This window comes from Lytechinus pictus, chromosome 15 (assembly GCF_037042905.1).
Source record: "Lytechinus pictus isolate F3 Inbred chromosome 15, Lp3.0, whole genome shotgun sequence".
In the NCBI taxonomy this organism is placed as follows: domain Eukaryota; kingdom Metazoa; phylum Echinodermata; class Echinoidea; order Temnopleuroida; family Toxopneustidae; genus Lytechinus; species Lytechinus pictus.
The window spans coordinates 3,405,987-3,428,541 of NC_087259.1; the positions used below are offsets into that span (position 1 = coordinate 3,405,987).

At 36.3% G+C, this 22,555-nt stretch overlaps 1 long non-coding RNA gene across 1 annotated transcript; it reads left to right on the forward strand.

The window, feature by feature from the left end:
- Positions 1 to 14,015: 14,015 nt before the first annotated feature.
- LOC135156889 (uncharacterized) lies at positions 14,016 to 16,390 on the forward strand. Its single transcript, XR_010295930.1, has 2 exons — positions 14,016 to 14,177; positions 16,012 to 16,390. It is a non-coding gene; the product is annotated as an uncharacterized LOC135156889 (long non-coding RNA).
- Positions 16,391 to 22,555: the final 6,165 nt, after the last annotated feature.

Sequence of the window (22,555 nt, forward strand, 5' to 3'; positions counted from 1 at the left end):
TCCTGCCCTGTTGTTGTCACTTACTTTCAAAAAACGTGATTAGCCTAGTAAAGCCGTCAATGGCACCATGGATTACATACTTCCATTTTATGAGCTTGTGATTTCCATCCAAATGCCACACATAGTGTGGGCAAGGCACATTGTAAACACGGCGATGAATAGTACGCGTTTGCCTCCTCTCGATACCTTCAGGGTCAACTTCCCTGATGATATTCCTAACACGATCCCGTTGGACAAATATTCCTCTCTGGCGCAGATGTCCGGTCACCATGACCTCTCCAGACTCTGGATGACTTTCTTTAATGGCCATTATGGCTGCGGTCAGCTCCTCTTCACTTATGTCATCATGCCTCTGATATATTATGTCTTCTCTTCTGCCTGTAAATTTGCTGTCGAGTGAGTCCATACTGTCTGGCAATGGCAGCAACAGGAATTCGGACTTCTAATAGTTCTCGCAATCTATCGGTGTCCATCTATTAACAAATAAACAAACAAATACATGTATTAGGAATGGGATTAGGAACAATTGATTTTCTAGAAGCATGACAAAACAAATTTACAAATGTACACAAAACTATTTTGGTTCTAGATGATGTATTTGATCAAATAGATCAAAAGATGATCATCATATCTGTCCAGATAACAAAGAATGTGGTAATGTATAGTCAAACTTATTTGATATCGGGTGGAAGTTAAATCGATTTTACATTCAGCAGAACTGTTTAAACAGGCAGCATAAATGAGAATGTAAATGGGTCAATGTAAAATGATAATAATAATAAACATTTAATTTGTATAGTGCAACTTTAATATGGATATATTCAGCTGCGCTTGTTCAGAGCTCTTTTCCTTACGTCTACACAGCATGTTTTCTTAACTAAATGATATGTCTTTAATTTTGATTTGAGAGAGAGCCAAGGATGGAGAGCTTCTTATATCAATTAGCAGGCTATTCCATAGTTTGGGAGCAGCATATGTGCAAATTAACGATCACCAAGAGTGATTAAATGATCAAATCATTAGACAAATTGTCAACCCAAATCCCCTCAAATATTCTAAAACTCACACAAAATATTCCCAAGAGTGTCTGAAAGCAAATCCATGAATCCAGTATGAATATTTTTCTTCAAGGTCAAATTGTTAATAAGATAAAGGCTTGCATAGTAACTACCTTCGTTTCAAATGCAGCAGTCCTCATCTAAAAATACTTCAACTGGGCTATTTCAGACAAGCCTTTACTGGAGGGTCAATTCGACCCCCCTTTCAGATCTCGGCTAATGATCACACAATTGCCACAAAAATTTGCACGAGCAGAGAACAGGATGTAAACTACAATAGTACAATTTTTTGAAAATATATTTTAAATATTTTTTGGTAATTAGGTATGCAAATTAGTGTAGGAAATTTGATTTTGCCTTTACATGTAACTCATTTTGTAGTTGAATGTTAATTTTGGTGATATTGATAATTCAATTTTTACATTTCTAGCAAATATATGCAGAAACAAATTACCAAAACAATCATTTTCCTACATATATGTTTTGTTTTGTTAATTCATTGAATGTATTTGTTTGTTCAGTTCACGTATGGGCGCGCCAAGTGTAAACTAGCACATCAATGATGTGGAGCTCTTCCGGCATCTCGCAACAAAATTTAACACAATTTTAATTTCAGTCCAGTTGACACTGTAGTGAATTATATTGGTGACATAAATTGAGGATATAGAATTGAAATTAATGAAGAAATTACATAGAAGCATTTTTTTGTTATCTATGAATAAATTTCATATGAATTAAGTATTAATAATTATCTAGTCAAGTTTCTTAACTCTGTGTAGAACCTTGGTGAACCTAATGTAGCTCTCAGATGGAACAAAAATAACCAAAGTCAATGAACAAATAAATAAGTAATTTTTGTGAGATTCGAAAATATATGAAAATTAGCATATTTAATGAGTTTCAAAATTCTATGTTGAAATTTTGTATCACCACCTCAAGCTATTATATAAAGCAAACAAAATTGAAATTGATCAACAAAAGAAGAAAAAAAAATTATTTGTAATTCTGTGTAGAAGTTTGGTGAACCTCATAAAGTTCTACAAAATGGAAGAAGAAAACAATTAAAAATCGGTCAACAATTAAAGAAGAAAAAGCATTTTACTTCAAATTTTTAAAAATATGAATAAATTAATTTCCCATAAATTAGCATAAAAATTGTTCTAGACAAAATTTTTAAAATTCTGCGAAGAAGTTTGGTGAACCTCATGAAGCTCTAAAGGTTGAAGAAAAAAAAATCGTTCCACAAATAAAGAAAAAGAAGCATTCTATGTGAATTTTTAAAAATATGCATAAATTAATTTCGCATAAATTAGCATAAAAATTGTTCTAGTCAGAATTTCAAAATTCTATTAAGAAGATTGGTGAACCTCATGAAGCTCTACCAGATGGAAGAAAAAAAATCAAATTCGTTCAACAAATAAAGAAGAACAAGCATTTTATGTGAATTTTTCAAAATTTGCATAAATTAATTTCGCATAAATTAGCATAAAAATTGTTCTGGCCCAAATTTCAAAATTCTGTGTAGAAGTTTGGTGAACCTCATGAAGCTCTACCAGATGGAAGCGAAAAAATCAAAATCGGTCAACAAATAAAGAAGCATTTTTTTTTAATTAAAAAAAAATGCGCATAAATTAGCATATTTAATGAATTTCAAAATTCTGTGTAAAAGTTTTGATAGCACCTAGTGCTATCATATAAAGCAAACAGAATTGAAATCGGACTTGAAATGGCGAAGAAGTAGCATTTTGAAGTTACGGACAGACGACACGCCATGGCATAAGCTCATCTTGCCCTTCGGGCCGGATGAGCTAAAAACAAATGGAAAGCCTCTGGCTGTCTCACCTCCATCACGAAATTTAATGTATATAGAAGCAGTGCTGACTATGAAAACTACTATAAAATGATTATTCACAAAAAACACCATTCATACAATGATACAATCCTACGTTCAATGACATTTGACATTGATCATTTGACCTAAAATTTGTCAGTGATACTTGATTATAACTATATCCACATCTATTAACTTTGAAAATTACGACAGCAATCTTATGATTACCTCCAGAATGGCCAAAGTTCAATGACCTTAAATGACCTTGATCATGTGACCTGAAACTCACACAGGATGTTCAGTGATACTTGATTACTCTAGTGTCCAAGTTACATGAATCAGATCCATAAACTTTCAAAGTTATGTTAATTCAACAGATACCCTCAATTCGGCCAAAGTTTATTGACCTTTGTCATGTGACCTGAAATGACCACAAGATGTTCAGTGAAACTTGATTACTCTTATGTCCAAGTTTGATGAACTAGACCAATATACTTCCAAGGTTATGATGTTAATACAACAAATACTCCAAATTTGGCCAAAGTTCATTGACCCTAAATGACCTTTGACCTTAATCATGTGACCTAAAACTTGCACAGGATGTTCAGTGATACTTGATTACTATTATGTCCAAGTTTCAATAAACTTTCAAAGTTAAGATGGTAATTCAACAGATACCCCAAATTCAGACAAAACGATACTCTTGGAAAGTATTCCCTGAAATGAACCCCTAACAAGTACAGCGATATTTAATTGTTATGTCACGGGTCCGTCGGTCGTCGGTTTTACCTTTTAATACACAATTTTGGTTTAGTGCGGCCTCACCTTCCACAGCTCGCGCAAATCGGACTCTAAACACGTAGTGTTGGGGCAAAAAGGGACATCCTTTATAAAACATTTTAATTTTGTTATATCATCCCCGCAAATCTGACCATAAACACATATCTTTCCTAGCGAAATAGATACCCTTTTTTCACTATTTTTGTTTTTTGACACCCTTATCACATTACGTACGCCCAATCTTGAAAAAGACATTCTTTTTTTTAACATGTTTTTTGGTCGCTCATGGTATCCACTCATCAATGTAAGTGCCCCCCCCCCTGGCAATGCACCTCACCCCACTCCCCCACACGCCGAGGCCATCGTGACGATATTCGCCTTACACTGAGCTGTGATTTACGTGAAATGACTTATCTTGACTTTCATTTTGTTAGTCATTTTCAAGCTCAGGAAAAGAGTGAAGAAACAAGTTTAAAATGAAAATGAAATTTAAATCCACTTTAAATGATAAAATCCAAGTGAAGAAAATGCTGGAGATGTCTGGTATAAACTTTTGTTCAGATTCAGTTATGTCCTCAGATCCAGCTGGCATAAAACAGGGTATACAAGTACATTTAGGTTGTGATTAATAAGTGTTGAGATTTCAATTTGGGTTGAAAATTGCGACAAGATGGTTGAATGTATCCGTTTTATTTCAATTAATTAAAAGTGCAAGGGAAATGTATGAGAAACGTTTCGCAAGGTAGGTTTGATTTCGCCCTTTCCCCTTGACACAGCATGAAAACGAGCATTTCTGCGCAAACATATTTCTACAAGCTTTACTAAAATGGACAGTGCTCACTCATGTGTAGCATTCTGTCAAAACTTTTACTTTTATTGGATAGATGAGACCCAAACCCAAGATCACATGTGAAAAAATTACCCACATGTTGTATATTTTTGAATTCCCAGGGCTTTTTCAAAGTGTAAACTTTTTTTTTGATATGCACTGTAGAGAGCTGCTACTGACTGGTTCAATCCAAGTGGAGGAATTGTCTTGGTACATGTAGGGGTAATGTGGCAAGTTGATTTGAATGAGTTCGTTTCCAAATAATTGAATACTAGTATTTGGCAGTTGTTAGCAGCTTTGCTAAACATACAAAGACATGTTCTCCTTTTGTATTCATTTGAATACATGTAAAATAATAAAATGTCAAAACATGGGTGCAATGGGTTACCAGGGACATTTACACTTCGTTATTCCAAGTTACTAATTCTGAAGGTTCTTTATTCCAAAGCTTCGTAATTACAAAATACTAAATTGCCTATAACTCAATGTTCGTTAATCCGAAAAAGAAATAGGGTTCATTAATCCGAACATTTGTCGCATTATTGCGAGGATTAGTTATTCCGTAGGTTCGATATTCTGAAAATGAAATAAGGTTCGTAGTTCCGAAGGTTCGTTAATCCAAACACGAAATAAGGTTCTTTATTCCGGGAATTCATCAATAAAAAAAAAATTGAAAACCAGGAAAGCAGAGAAAGGGCGAGTGTGGTGTTGGTGTGGGGGGGGGGGGGGGGGAAGAACACTGTTGCTGTTGCAAAGTGCGCTTAAATGATAAAAATGTAGGTAAGTGGTATTCTGAAAACGTTCTGATCTTTCACAATATTCATGATAGCTAGAGGTTTGTCACATCTCACAATGTCCGTGTTCTTTCTTGCTCAAAATCAATAGCCACTGGTAGTAAATTACAAACTATTCTTTCCACCCAGGGGCAGATCCATGATTTTTCAAAGGGGGGGGGGTTGCACATTATCCGCTAGGAAAATTTGACAAGCAAAAAAAAAGGGTTTCAACCAAATCTAAAGGGATTTCATCCAAGGAAAAATTAGACAAGCTAAAAAAAGGTTTTGAGTCCAGTTTCGAAGGGGGGGGGGGGGGACTTCTGTTTCAACAGCATTTTAACATAACAAATTTTAATTGTGCCTTTCAGAGGGGGGCACAGGCCAGTTGTGCCCCCCCCCCCCCATCCCCCAGAGTTTATACCCTTTCTTTCATTCATCCTTTATTTTGTCTGTCTCTTTTTCAATCCTTATTTTTCTTTCATTCCTATTTTTCTTTATTTAGGGGCGGATCCAGGATTTATCCAGGATTTATCAAAAAGGGAGGGGGGGGGGGCACATTATCCCTGAGGAATAATTTGACAAGCAAAAGAAAAGGGTTTCAACCAAATCTAAGGGGATTTCGTCCAAGGACAAAAAATTGACATGCTAAAAAAAGGTCTTGAGTCAAGTTTCGAAAGGGGGGAGGGAACACTTCTGATTTAACGGCATTTTTACATAACAAATTTTAATTGTGCTTTTCAGAGGGGAGCACGGACCGTTTGTGCCCCCCTGAATCCGCCAGTGTTTCCATCCTTTCTTTCATTCATCCTTTATTTTGTCTGTCTCTTTTTCAATCCTTATTTTTTTTCAATCCTATTTTTCTTTATTCTCTGTTTCTTCCTTTCTGTTTGTCTTTTTTTCATTCTTCATTGATATCTTCTGTTTGTTCTTTTCATTTATTCGTTATTCTCTTCTGCTCACATTCATTTATACTACATCTCTCTTCCTTTCCCTTTTGGTATTTATTTTTATTTATGCAATATTGCCCTCAATTTATTGCTATTAATAATACAATAGTGTTGAATTATTATTGCAATAAATTGAGGGCAGTATTGCATAAATTTATTTTACAGGCGTAAAAGAAAATTACAATGTATCAACTTACCCCATGTTCCAACTATACCCGGTCTCCCCTACTGTACTTAACCCTAACTAGGCCGGGCTTTTTTGGCTGTTCTGTGGCCGGGGGGGGGGGGGGGGTTGAATCAACCCCCACCCTGAGATCTCGGCCGCCGATCGCGCGAGCGCCGCAAAAATTTGCACGCTGGTAGTATGCGATGTAATCTACAAGGCTGTATGGTAAAATTTTCCAAAATAATGAGATTTTATTTAATATAAATTAATTATGCTAATTTATGCATAAATCATACTTTTTGCTCTAATTCACTAAATAAAGCTCCTAGAATGCTAATTTTTGGTAACAATATTCTTTGTAGCATTTTTAACAATCGCAATTGAAAAAAACTTCGGTTTGGAAATCAGTATCTTATGTATTTTATTGTTTTATGAATTTCTTATGTATTTCATTGTTTTTCAACCTTTTGTTTTTCTTTGTTTTTTTCACCAGATTTATTGCACAACCTTTTTAAAGCATAATTATGCTAAAATCAATTGATTTCAGCTGTTTAAAGGAAAAATAATCATATCTTTATGAATAAGATGAGAAAACTCAATTTGCATTGACTTTGTACACAAAATCACGTTTTGGAACAATTTTTGGTCTGACATGCACTTACAAAATGTTGCGTAATTTCGGAATCGCGTACCCGCACGTCGCAAATTTGGTCTGAAAAGATGCGCGAGACTTAAAAGTATAAACTCTGTGAGTGGCGCGGTAAAAAAATTTCGCGCGGCGAAATGATCGCAGAAAATGTTGAGGGGGGGGGGGTTGATTCAACCCCCCCCCGGTCAGTTTAAGGCTTAGCAGTGGATTTCAAAGTCCCTAAGTGAGTTGCGCATGCTGCAATCCCACTTCTGGTGTCCACAACACACAACCTCTAGACTATGGCTTGATTTTTCTGTACAGGCAGCATGTATTGAGCCCTGAATGACCGTAACCATCATATACCCATGTCTGCCTGACATGCTGGCTGCACGAATGAGTCCTCGGGGTCCGTTCCATGAAGTTGTCAGCACTGTCATGTCACTGACAAGTTGTCTTTCTACGACAATTATCCCCAGTTGTTGTGTCCAGACAGGTTGTGTGTCCGGACGATCAACTTTAGAAATTCATTTAGAAAAATTTACAATGGAAGTCTTCTCAATTTTTAGTACAAAATGTCATGATATATTATAGAGAACAAAAATTAGAAGAAGATTACAACTATTAAATTTGTATTTTTAGTGTTATCCAAAGACAAAAAAGAAGGCTTAAAAAATACACAGTGTCCAGACATCCGACCCCCCATCCTCCTACCATCATACCATGCAATAGCAACAGTCAGAGGCCATCAGTGCTACTAGCCAATCTAAACCAAGGATTTCACTGAATAATCAGCACCGACCATTTAGTCAGTGCTGACAACTTTGATGAAGTATGGCAGTGTATCCTATTACCGGACACCTTTATTTCAGTGCTTTAAAAATGACAACTAGAGGAAATACAATCAAGAAATATTTGCACTTGCTATTCCAAATATTATGAAAATTATGAATATGATAAAATTATTTTATATTTACCAACCGTTTTCTTTGCATCGCAATTGTCGCATACCCCTCCACGAAAAACAGTTATTTTCGCGCGCGACAAATTACATCATGATTCCGGACGCGTGCCGGACGGGTAAAGATATTCTTCATTATTATGATGTAAGAAAGAATTTGTGTGAATTTTTCTTCATATATCATATCATGCATAAATTCTAAGCTTATGTTTTTTTCACATCAAATCTGAGCAGATGTTGGTAATAAATTCGTGTTTGATAAATTTTATTTTGACTTCTTAGCTGCATGTTCCATGGCACTTTCCAATACTATGCTCGTTCGTATCGTAACGCTCATCAGGTTTGATGAGCTGTCGATCGACGGCTCTAGTCACGGTAAACCTCGCGCACGGTATACCTCGAGTCTAGCCGTCGACGATTAACCACAATACACCACACTTCATCATTCGATCAAAGGAGCAGACGAGACTGAAATTTGGCAAAATCAGGCCCATTTTTCCATCAGAAAATATATCAATTGTTAATGCAAAACTACCTTATATGATATTTTAATCATTTTCTGTCATTTTAGAGATAAATAAGGTAAAAGGTGGATTTTTTCGCCTTGTTTTAGCAATGTTGTTCTATGTATTGCTCTGTGAAATTGAATTGCGGAAGTCTTAAGGTACGAAATTGTTTTCGTACGCAGTACTATGTGCGTCCGGAATCATGATAGTGTCCGGTAATACAATACGTAACTATAACCTCCTACCTCCGGGCCGCAAAACGGCCCGGAGCTCCCTGGGTTAATGTCTAGTAGGATAGGGGGGGGGGGGGTCGGGTGACCGTACACTCTAATATATTTTTGAAGCCTTCTTTTTTGTCTTTGGATTACGCTAAAAATGTGAATTCATGGAAGTAATCATCTTATATTTTGTTCTCTGTAATATTTCCTAACATTTTGTACTAATAAAAAATTGATGAAACTTCGCTTGTATAGTTTTCCAAATTACTTTCTAAAATTGATCGTCCGGACACACAACTGGGTACCCCATGTCTGCGCACTCATTCACTTTGCACACAATTCGGGGATTTTAATGAGAAAGGCTGCATTTTGAGGTCGTCACATTGAATGCCCTATTTCCATTATTTTTAAAGAACAAGTCCACCCCAACAAAAACTTAATTTCAATAAAAAGAGAACAATTCATAAACACAACACTGGAAATTTCATCGAAATCGGATGTTAAAGTTATGGCATTTTAAAGTTTCGCTTCATTTCACAAAACAGTTATAACTTATATGCCCATCTCGGTCGGCATGTCAAACTGATGCTACCGTACCATACCGGTACTTACCGCGTGCGTACTGCCTTGGCCTTGGGTCGGCTGGGTGCCTAGCTTACTCTGCACTGTAACGTTTGAACGAAATTCCAGAAACACAATTAAGTTAGTTTAAAACCAAGTCGTAATTTTATGACAGCTCCAGCGTACGTGAGTCAGCTCCACCAGATATTTAACGTCGCAAATAAATGGATTGTGGGATCGAAAATCGGGCAATCGTAAGCTAAAGTGACTAGATGCGCAGCGTAATCAGATGGAATCGTGCAGAGAATATCGGGAAAACGTATGCAAGCAAGCAATTCAAGCACGTGTACAGTACAGGAGCAGAGGTGGGCCTGGGGGGGGGGGGCAAACCGGCTTGAGCAAGGCAGAATCAGCGACCTTCTTACAACCCATACTGCAGAAGCGACACAAAATTTATTTCGTCGACGGAATTTTTTACATGGTACAAAATTAATTCCATTCTCGACGAAATTAATTTTGTTTGACACAAAATAAATTTCGTGTACAAAATCACACTGCATCATGACGAAATGACTATTGGTTTCAGTAAAAAAAAAAGTGTGTACAGAATGGGTTGAATTGGACGGAATTTTCCATATTAAAGTCTTGCTGCGCAATTTCATACACAAAATTACATTTCGTTTCAGCAAAGTTCATTTCGTATGGTACGGAATGATTCATTTGTGGATGCAATTGCATTTCGTCTCGACGAAATTGATTTTGTATGGTACGAAATTAATTTTGTGGACACAATTATATTTCGTCTCGACGAAATTAATTTTGTCTGGAACAAAATGAATTTTGTGGACGCAATTACATTTCGTCTCGACGAAATTGATTTTGTATGGCACGAAATGAATTTTGTTGACGCAATTAGATTTCGTCTCAACGAAATTGATTTTGGATGGTATGAAATTAATTTTGTGGACGCATTACAATACGTCTCGACAAAATTGATTTCGTGTGACAAAAAATTGATTTCGTATACGAAATAAAACTGCACTTTGACGAAATTATTTTCGTCTAAATATTTTTTTTTGTTGTTTACGTAATGGCGTGAATTGGACGGAATTACCGTCGGATACTTGGTGCACCATTTCGTTTGATCAAAATTTATTTCGTTAGTACGAAATATATTTTGTGGACGCAATTACATTTCGTCTCGACGAAATTAATTTCGTATGGTACGAAATATATTTTGTGGACGCAAACACATTTTGCCTCGACGAAATTAATTTCGTATGGAACGAAATGAATTTTGTGGACGCAATTACATTTCGTCTCGACATAATTGATTTCGTGTGACAAAAAAAAAATTGTATACGAAATAAAACAGCGTCATGACGAAATGATTTTCGTCTGAATAAAAACATATTTTGTGTACGGAATGCCGTGATATGGACGGAAAATACTGGTGGACACTTGGCGCCCCATAATCTAAAGAGTTGAACAATTCATGATGATAATATTTTGATGGTGTTTGGAATCCTAAAAACCTGTATAATTATCATTTTATTTTAGGAAGAAAGCCTGCATGGTTTACTTACGAAAACTATTCAAAATTTATATCTGGGGGTACCCATCTCAACGTCCACATGTGATTTTTTTGGTCATGAAATGAATTACTGATAATTTCATTTCCTCAGCAATTTAATGCCCATGTCTGCATGTTTGAGTATTTTTTATGCATATTTTGCCACTGCTATTATTTTGATAGGATCTATTTCCAAATTCATCACAATAATTGTAAGTTTGGAGGAGCTGTGATGTAGTGGTTCTCACTCTCGCCTTGTAATCAGAGGGATGTGTGTTCGAATCCCACCGCGGTCTGGCGTCCTTTGGCAAGGCGTAAATCCACACTTTGCCACTCTCGACCCAGGTGCTAAATGGGTACCCGGTAGGATGTTAAAGTCATTGTAGCTTGTCCAGTACATTGTGCGCCTCACCGGCGACTGACTGGAATACTCCCGAAGGAGTGGAGGATGTGCACACGTTGTGTGCGGGAATGACTGATTGAGTCCGATCACCGGGGTAATAATATATCTGTAAAGCGCTTAGACACGTCATTCCGATGTATTAAGCGCTATATAAAAGCGGATTATTATTATTATTATATAGGTTTTATCATAATTTTACTTTTTGAAAATTATGCTATTTTGTGACTAAGGCTACGTCTCATGTACTTTCCACCAATAGTATACGATATCAATGGATTCTAGTTAATCCTTTTGGGTAAGATTGGAACTAACTCTGTGTTTGATAGATAAAGTTATATGACTAACTTGTCCAAGTGTTGAGAAACGGGCCCCTGCTGAGTACATGTAGGCCTAGAGTTTTTATGCCCCCACAGACAAAGCCCAGAGGGGGCATTAAGCGTTGCCCCTGTCCGCCCCCCCCCCCACTTGGTTTCCGCGCAATAACTCGAAAAATATTTAATGGATAAAAAAAAAATTCGTGTGTAGGTAGATGACCACAAAATACAGGCTAAGTTCGAATTCGGAGTCCGCAGGTCACAGGTCACATCTCATTATATATGTAAGTCGGTTCAAAGGTCTAAATTTGTTAATTATATATGCATATTGGTTTCTGCATGATATTAAGTTCAATCATATTGAATGGATTTCTGATCGCGTTAAGCGGGGGCATCTGTGTCCTTTGGACACGTCAAATTTTCTTAATTATGTGTAATTGATTTTATGACATGTGTTTACATTTGCTGCAGATTCCCATTCAGCCGTTGGACTGAACCGGTACTGTAACACAGTATGGATGGTCAATATGAAGCGAGCTTCATTGAATTCCTCCAAGAGCTCTGTACTCCGTTTTGCTCATTTTGAAGATGGTTGCTTTGACAGGACTGGGCAAGTGACTCGTTTTAGACAGGATGCTGTCCCAACCATATTTGATTTCCTGCCTCGTCTTCAGAAGGTAGAGTAGATCTATATCATACATGTGTTCTAAAGAAATATTTTCTCTGTATTATCTACCTTTGGTTTGATAGAACATTGCTTTAAATATTCCATTTTCAGTAGCCAAATAGAGATGAAAATTATCCTATTTGGGAGGCTAACCATGGACCTGGGCCTTTACTGTGTATTTACAGTAAACTCTTACTAAATGAACAAATATATTAAAAATTTGGTTTACCCTACATAATAATCCTGGGCTACTTTTAGATTGCATAGCCCGGGGGGGGGGGGGGGCTTTTTGGTCCCCCTCTTCAGATCTCCGTCGATCGCAACGAAAACCAATGCACACGTCACCATCAATGTAATCTGCAAGCATGGAGCTAAGGGTGTATCACTGATTTTACAGAATTTAAATTTATTTTTAATAAATTAATAATGCTAATTTATGCCTAAATATAGAATTCTCTGCTTTATAGGTAAATCTCTAAATAATTCCCCAAATTCTATGATTTCTAAACAAATGTGCTCCTGAAAAAAATGGTAAATCAAATTTCTAATCTTATGTATTTTATTGGTTTTATAATTCCATACGTATTTCTTAGTTTTGGGGCCTTATGTATTTTATTGTTTTTTTTCAATGGGATCACTTCGTGGTACTATTCCAATTATAAAAAGCAAAGATTTGATTATTTTCAACCAATCAGTGCAAGAATAATGATGCATTTGTCAATTATGACTGAAAACAGAATTTCCATTGGATTAAATATGTATACAAAATAATATTTTTTAGCAATTTTTGGTCCAACATAAACTCATAAAATGTTGGGTAACTGCGTATCCGGGCGTCTCGAATTTGGTCTCAAAAGCTCTGCGAGAATTGAACGAAAAAAAAAATTGTGGTACCTCGTTTCTCATTGTGGACTCATCGTGAAAAATGTGGATCCCCTCCCCAGGGGCTAGATAGGGTTAATATATCATCATGAATATAAAAAAAAAAAACATGTATTTTGTTGCAAGTCACTGGAAAAGGTTTGATTCCTAAATAAATATTATTCTTCATGTATTATCAAATATTTAATTGAAAAATTTTAAGCTATCTTTTCATTCGATGTATTAAGCGCTATATAAAAGCGGATTATTATTATTATTAGGTTTTATCATAATTTTACTTTTTGAAAATTATGCTATTTTGTGACTAAGGCCACGTCTCATGTACTTTCCACCAATAGTATACGATATCAATGGATTCTAGTTAATCCTTTTGGGTAAGATTGGAACTAACTCTGTGTTTGGTAGATAAAGTTATATGACTAACTTGTCCAAGTGTTGAGAAACGGGCCCCTGCTGAGTACATGTAGGCCTAGAGTTTTTATGCCCCCACAGACGAAGCCCAGAGGGGGCATTAAGCGTTGCCCCTGTCCGTCCCCCCCCCCACTTGGGTTTCCGCGCAATAACTCGAAAAATATTTAATGGATTAAAAAAAAATTTTGGTGTGTAGGTAGATGACCACAAAATACAGGCTAAGTTCGAATTCGGAGTCCGAAGGTCAAAGGTCACATCTCATTATATATGCAAGTCGGTTCAAAGGTCTGAATTTGTTAATTATATATATATGCATATTGGTTTCTGCATGATATTAAGTTCAATCATATTGAATGGATTTCTGATCGCGTTAAGCGGGGGCATCTGTGTCCTTTGGACACGTCAAATTTTCTTAATTATGTGTAATTGATTTTATGACATGTGTTTACATTTGCTGCAGATTCCCATTCAGCCGTTGGACTGAACCGGTACTTTAATACAGTATGGATGGTCAATATGAAGCGAGCTTCATTGAATTCCTCCAAGAGCTTTGTACTCCGTTTTGCTCATTTTGAAGATGGTAGCTTTGACAGGACTGGGCAAGTGACTCGTCTTAGACAGGATGCTGTCCCAACCATATTTGATTTCCTGCCTCGTCTTCAGAAGGTAGAGTAGATCTATATCATACATGTGTTCTAAAGAAATATTTTCTCTGTATTATCTACCTTTGGTTTGATAGAACATTGCTTTAAATATTCCATTTTCAGTAGCCAAATAGAGATGAAAATTATCCTATTTGGGAGGCTAACCATGAACCTGGGCCTTTACTGTGTATTTACAGTAAACTCTTACTAAATGAACAAATATATTAAAAATTTGGTTTACCCTACATAATAATCCTGGGCTACTTTTAGATTGCATAGCCCGGGGGGGGGGGGCTTTTTGGTCCCCCTCTTCAGATCTCCGTCGATCGCAACGAAAACCAATACACACGTCACCATCAATGTAATCTGCAAGCATGGAGCTAAGGGTGTATCGCTGATTTTACAGAATTTAAATTTATTTTTAATAAATTGATAATGCTAATTTATGCCTAAATATAGAATTCTCTGCTTTAAAGGTAAATCTCTAAATAATTCCCCAAATTATATGATTTCTAAACAAATGTGCTCCTGAAAAAAATGGTAAATCAAATTTCTAATCTTATGTATTTTATTGGTTTTATAATTCCATACGTATTTCTTAGTTTTGGGGTCTTATGTATTTTATTGGTTTTTGTCTCGCCTGCATAGCAGAGCGAGACTAAAGGCGCCGCTTTTCCGACGGCGGCGGCGGCGTCAACATCAAATCTTAACCTAAGGTTAAGTTTTTGAAATGACATCATAACTTAGAAAGTATATGGACCTAGTTCATGAAACTTGGGAATAAGGTTAATCAAGTATTAGTGAACATCCTGCCTGAGTTTCAGGTCACATGACCAAGGTCAAAGGTCATTTAGGGTCAATGAACTTTGGCCAAGTTGGGGGTATTTGTTGAATTACCATCCTAGCTCTGAAAGTTTATGGATCTAGTTCATAAAACTTGGACATAAAAGTAATCAAGTATCACTGAACATCCTGTACGAGTTTCAGGTCACATGACCATGGTCAAAGGTCATTAAAGGTCAATGAACTTAGGCCATGTTGGGATAATTGTTGAAGTGCCATCATAACTTTGAAAGTTTATGGATAGAGTGAATGAAATGTGGACATGGGTGTAGTTGACAGTCTTAAGTCTCCGTTCAAATGTCATTTATGGTCAATGAACGTGGTATTATGTCATTATATGAATGATGTTTTTGTGAATGATTATTTTATAGTAGTTTTCAAAGTTAGCACTGCTGCTATATTAAATTGCGTAATGCAGGCGAGACTGCCAGAGGCGTTCCACTTGTTTTTCAATGAGATCACTTCGTGGTACTATTCCAATTATAAAAAGCAAAGATTTGATTATTTTCAACCAATCAGTGCAAGAATAATGATGCCTTTGTCAATTATGACTGAAAATAGAATTTCCATTGGATTACATATGTATACAAAATAATATTTTTTAGCAATTTTTGGTCCAACATAAACTCATAAAATGTTGCTTAACTGCGTATCTAGGCGTCTCGAATTTGGTCTCAAAAGCTCTGCGAGAATTGAACGAAAAAAAAAATTGTGGTACCTCGTTTCTCATTGTGGACTTATCGTGAAAAATGTGGATGGGGGGGGGGGGGCTTATTAAGCCCCCCCCCCCAGGGGCTAGATAGGGTTAATATATCATCATGAATATTTAAAAAAAAAAACATTTATTTTGTTGCAAGTCACTGGAAAAGGTTTGATTCCTAAATAAATATTATTCTTCATGTATTATCGAATATTTAATTGAAAAATTTAAAGCTATCTTTTCATTCTTCTATCTGTTTTTGTTCAATATTTCTTATATGTTTCTTTTTTTTTAATTCATTCATCTCGTACAGAATTCACCCAAGCCAAGGAATTCCCCGAAAGAAAGACGTTTTGATTCAGCAAACAACCTCCCAGATACTGCAAAGTCTTCAGCACCTTCATTTCTCGAGGACCACTCCTACTCAATATCAGAAAGTCCAAGAGGGGTAAAGTGGAAGATAACAGCAATAATGGACTATTAAAAACTTGGAGAAGAGGCTGAAACCACACAGCAGAAGTCCCGCCGTGTACATTACTTGCTCTTAAGTTTGGACAAACATGACTTGCAAAACTTTACAACAAATAATTTACGCTATGTGCATTCTGATTATTTAAAATAGCTCAATGAAAAAGTTTACCACTGGGCATGTAACAAAAGTGCATTCATTAAATTTGAACGTGTTGCAAAAATGATGTCTTACAGTATATTCATTCTGACTTAGAATGTCAGAAGAGAAAAAAGTTTGTGAAAAGTAGGAATGACAGCAAGCTGACAGAAGAATAGAACAGGATAGAACAAGGCGATAGTTATGAATGAGCTGTTGGATAGAGACAAAAAGATGAATTAAGAATGGGGGTGATAGAGAAAGAGAGACGGGTGTTGGGGGAGCCTGTGATCAATGCCTGAGAAAGCGAAGATTACCATAATTTTTTTAAGGATTTGAACAGTCAGGAAGAATCTGGGATTTTTTTTCTGTTGGTATTTCTCAAAATACTTGTATGTTTTATGTAACGAAACGGGTATAATCCTTCGGAAGTTTCACTCACACAGAAAATATTAACTAAACAAAAGAAAAAAAAGCCAAATAATTCACTGATTTTCAATTGTTCAGTATCTCTCATATCCAAAGTGCCCCCCCCCATCATTTCAATGTATTGGAGAGAGAGTATGAACTGGACATGGCTGTCTGCAGAAAAAAAAATATGGGGGGGGGGGCAAAACATTTTTGGGATATGTGCAAGGGAGCGAAGCGACAGCAGAAAATTATTTTGCAATATATGCGAGAGAGCGAAATGACAGATAAGAAAAATGCAAGGGACAAGAGATTTGGGGAATATGTGAGAGGGAGCGAAGTGACCACGCAGAAGAAATGTAGAGGACATAAAATTGTTGGGGTATGTGAGGGAGCAAAGCAACCGATAAAAAAAGCAGGTCAAAATATTTTCGAATATGTGTGAGGAAGCGACTCGTTCACTCTTGAGCAGTAGGGACTTGTTTAAAAATAGCTTAAGAAATATGCATTTTCTAAGCATGGTAAACACATATTGTAGGCCTACGGTAGAATTTAGGTGCTCTAAGAGTTAGATTCTGAATGAGCTGCATTTGCTGGTAAGACATGCGCAGAGGATCTTTGTCTTTCATCCATTTTCCACACTTTTCTTTTGATTTCAGTTTCCAGGCAGAAAGGCCCACCCTCCTGTGGATGCCAATGGGGCAGGGGATTATATGCTTAAAATGCCAATTTTTCTGGTTGGAATATCAAACATTATCCTGAGCTTCGCGCTCATTTTAAAAATTATGTATAAACTATTAATGCTGATAAATACATTTAGATGTGCAGTGCTCTCTTGTAAAGCAGTTTTGTACTGAAGAGGCTACCCTGGGTAAATAAAACAGAATAAATGAATAAAGAAATAAATAAAAATGATGTTTCTAATATCAGACTTTCTTATGCCCCTCGAAAGCTCACCCATTTTTACAATTCTTTGTTTCTCTTTTGATATCTAAAGTTCCGGTTTTTCCCTTTCTATCGTGCACTATTCTAAGCCCCAGCCCCAGCCCCACTGGCTTCCACAGGAGGGGGGGGGGGGGCTTCCCCTGAAAACTGAAATCAAACAAAAGAAATGTGAAAAATAAAAATGGATAAGAGACACAGATCCTTGCCGCATGTCTTACCAGCCAATACAGTTCATTCAGAATTTGACTCGTAAAACACCTAAATTCTACCGTAGGCCTATAATAGGTTTATTGCCATTTCGTCTACTGCCATTTTGTCCACTCACCAAATGGTATGTAATTTCATCTACCATCAGTTGTTCCTTTTCCACATCTTCCAATTACCATTTTGTCCAATAGCTAGTTCGTCTAATAACCAATTTGTCTACTTTCATTTGGTCTAATTGCATTTTTGGCCAATTTGTCCAATAGCCACTTTGTCCATTTTCATTATGTCTATTACCATTTAGTCCAATAACCAATTGGTCTAAGGGCAAATGGCCACTGACCACTTAGTCTACTTACATTTTGTCTATGTTCCATTTTGTCCAACTGCAGTTGATCCACTGTCACTTAGTCTAAACCCATTTCATCTAACAATCATTTGGTCTAATCATCAATGGGTCCAATTGCCATCCCGGTCAATATTCGTTTCGTCTACAATCAAATAGGAATAGTCTACTACTAGCAGTCCTTCTAGTTTGGTGCCTGTGTATTGCTACCTCGACTCCTGTTGCTCTTGTGATTTGTTATTAATTTACACCTGTCGTTTGATTAATCTTTTATTAGTGTTTTGTTAAGCTCAATTGTAATACATTTTATGTTTTTTATGTAATGTTCTCCCCATCCTTTCCCACTTTTCTCTCTTTTTTATTTTTTTTGTACCGTCCAAGGCTGTTATCGTTATTATTATAGTACATTTCTTGTTTATTAGTACTATCATTAAATACTATTATTACAATTATTATCATTGTTATATGATGAGTGATGATTATCATTTTTAGGTGTGCATTTGTTAAAAAAAAGAAATGAGGGTAAATTCCAAATCAAAGGACCCTATTTCAATTTTATAATTTTTAACCACTCCAATTCCCCCTTTTGTGTGCGTGATGTGGTAGAGAGAGCGGGGGGGGGGGGGGGTAGGAGGCTGCATGCTGTACCGCATCATTCCATTCCTGATAGCAGGCCTAGTTATATATTTTTTTATCTTCAGGAATTTCAAGGTATATTTAAGAAGTCATTTCGTCCCCCCCCCCCCGGATGATGCATTATATTTGTATTAGACAACATGGCTATTGGACCAATTGGCTATTAGACTAAATGACTATTGGACGATTTGAGAATTGGACGAACTGGGCGATTTGGTTGTTAGACAAACTGATTATTGGACCTAATGGGTGGTGGACGAAATGATAGACGAAATGACAATTATCCAGTAGATAATTTGGATATTGGACCAACTGATATTAGCCAACATGGCTTTGACTAAATGAACATTGGACGAACTGATTAATGGAGATGGCATTAGCCTTAATAGAATTAGACTAAATGGGTGGTAAACGAAATTGCTATTGGACGAAATGGCATTTATAGACAAAATGAAGGTAGACCATGTGGTGAGTGGACTGTATGGCAGTAGACGAATTGGCAATTTACCTTAAAATATGCGTTCACCATTCTTAGAAAACGCATGTTTCCTAAAACAAGTCCCTACCGCTCGGGAGTGAATGTGTCGCTCCCTCGCACATATTCCAAAATATTTTGACTGACCCTGGGTAAATAAAATAAACAATTACAAAAACAAAAATGTTGTTTTTAATCTGAGACTTTTTAATGCCCCTCGAAAGTTCACCTGCTTTCTCACTCTCCCCCTCTCTATCTTTGTTTTTATTCATTTTCATTTTACAATTCTTTCTTTCTCTTTTGATATCTATAAAGTTCAGATTCACCCTCTCTAACTTGCACTATTCCAAGCCCCCGCCCCATTGGTATCCACAGGAACGGGGGGAGGGGGGCTTACCCCCTGGAAAATAAAATCAAACAAAAGAAAAATGTGAAAATAAAAATGGATAAAGACAAATAATCCTCTGCGCATGTCTAACCAGCCAATACAGTTCATTCAGAATTTAACTCTTACAACACCTAAATTCTACCATATTATCAGTTTACCATGATTATAGAAAACGCATATTTCCTATGCCATTTTTAAACAAGTCCCTATCGCTCGGGAGTGAACGTGTCGCGCACCAGCACAAATTCGAAAAATATTTTGATTGACCTGCTTTCTGGGTTTTTTTATCGGATGCTTTGCTCCCTCACACATACCACAATTTTTGTCCCTCTTTCCTTTTACTTCTGCTTGGTCACTTTGCTCCCTCTCACATATTCTCGAAATATTTTGGCCCCTGTATTTGTTCTTCTCGTCACTTTGCTCTCTCACATATATCCCCAGAATAATTTTTCTGCTCGGTCGCTTCGCTCCCTTGAACATATCCTAAAAATGTTTTGCTCCCCCTGCATTTTTTTCTGCAGACAGCCAATCCATTTCTCATCCAACCTCTCTCTCTCTCCAATACCTTGAAATGAGGGGGGGGGGGTACTTTTGATATGAGAGTGTCTGAACAGTTGAAAATAACAGTCAGACCGCAGCTCGCGCGATAATGAGCATATTCACGGAAATTTATTCAGCGGCCCTCTAGCGGTCTCCGAAGGAAAACGTGCGATCAATTTGGCTTGATTTTCCCACTGAATTGGAGGGGCTGAAGCTATAGCTCTGTACTGGTCGCTAACTTCAGTTTACGTCGAAACGAATTGTGGTAAGTTATTCTCAAGTCCTTCATCTACAGTTTGGTATATAATTTTCCATATTTCGACATTTTCAACCTACCATTTTTACCTCTTTAATTGATGCTTATTTTAGTAATATTTTAACTGCGATTTTGTAGTCGGAATTTCACTTTTGGTTCCTGACTTTGCTACATAACCAAATTGTTTCGATCAGGATTTTTTAGAAAGAAGAAAAGTCACTGTTCAAAATATGTCAGAACCAACTTGACGCAAACTCACCTTATATTTTTATTTTAGAGAAAATGATACCCTAAAAATCGAGAAATTTACGTTTTACCCGGAAGTAACCTTCTCGTTCACTCCACGATGGCGCGAAATAATGCCAAAATTACGTTCGTCGCGGGTTGGTAGAATTTCGCCTTTGGTCCCATACGTTGAAACTTCTGTAATAATGGCAGATGGCTCGCATTATATGTGTCTGTGGACGGTGGACTTGTTTTTTTTTAATTAAGACTCAATATAAACGAAGCTTAATAAGTAGATCCCTTCTAAAGTTTTATTCAATGATTATCAGGTTTCCGAATTCCATCAAGTTTTTATTATAGATTGAGATATTTCTTGATTTATGTTGAAAATTGTTAACCTTTTTTCTTAATTAGTCGAAGTTGAGCCCCATGATGATTTTTGCCCCAGCCCAGGCTGCGGTTAAGAATTAAATGATGATTAGCTCAGACAGTCTACTCTAGAGACTATAAACAGTTTAAAGTCAAACTAAAAAGTCTGGTACTACCGTACTCAGTAGTATTTATAAACCATTTTGTTCAAATAAAAAAATTGTGGCTGTCACAGACGTACTTAGACTTAACTTAGTTAGTCTCTTAATTGACGTACATGTAACATAATTCATACTTTGAATGGTTATTTAGTAATTTAGACTATTTCTCTCTTTTTTGTCTCTTCTACACACAGATCTGCATACTTGCTGACTCTGGTCTCTGCTTGCTACTTCATTCTGGGAGAGTCCATCATGTACTATAATGGTCAGACCATGATTTCGACAAAGCCCTTATTTCGTTTGCAAATTTTGGACTGATACAACAGAAAATTTATCTTTATCGATATTGGAAACAAAAAAATTAGAGCACAGTTTTGGGGAGGACTAAGAATACTGACTTGGACAGGAATACAGCTTGACAAAAATAAAAATTCACAATTCAAAACCAAAGAACATTTTTAATGTTACTAATAGTGCATTGCAAGAAACTTTCTACTCAATCACATGTTCCAAAATTAAGGGTAAGTCCTTTGATTAAACACAAACATGTAGTTGATTTGCAATTGAAATTGAACATAAGTTTCTTGCAATGCCCCATAATCATATTTTGTTCTCAAGCAACTCTGTTATATGTTATCTAATGTGCTGAAGGTTAAGTGCCATGTATGTTCACAATTTTTTTTTTCGAAGGTATAATATATTTGTCCTTTTAAACGGTATTTGAATGTGGTTACGCCTTGTTTTTGTTTTCCACAGTAATTATTGCATATATGAACAGAAGTGAAATATTTGTTGTGAAGCACTGTATGAATGTTGTGTGATCATGGAGCTATGGTGTGATGGTATTATAATTAATTCATCATTTTTGTTATAAGACTGTAAACCTGGTGGATGTGAGGGAGTGGCCTGGATGAAAGGAAAGTGAGCATGTGTCCAATTACGGATTTGCATATGTTTAGACAATTTTGTTCGTGGATAAATATTAATGTGCATTCCCTATTCCAAGCAAAGAGTAAAGGAGAAGTCCACCCCACCAAAAAATTAATTTGAATTTAAAGAAAAATAAAGTATTGCAGAAAATTTCATAAAAACTATGATTCAAAATTTAAAAAATTACTATTTTGACATTGAGAAATTTGCCCAATTTTATAAAACAATTTTATGCTCATCTTGGTCAATGTGCAAATTACAGACCCGATTATGTCACAAGCACTCTAATTTCTTGTGTATTTTTTTGTTTGATACATGTACATGACATGTATATTTTATTTTAATTTTCATTAACAAATTTTGAGAG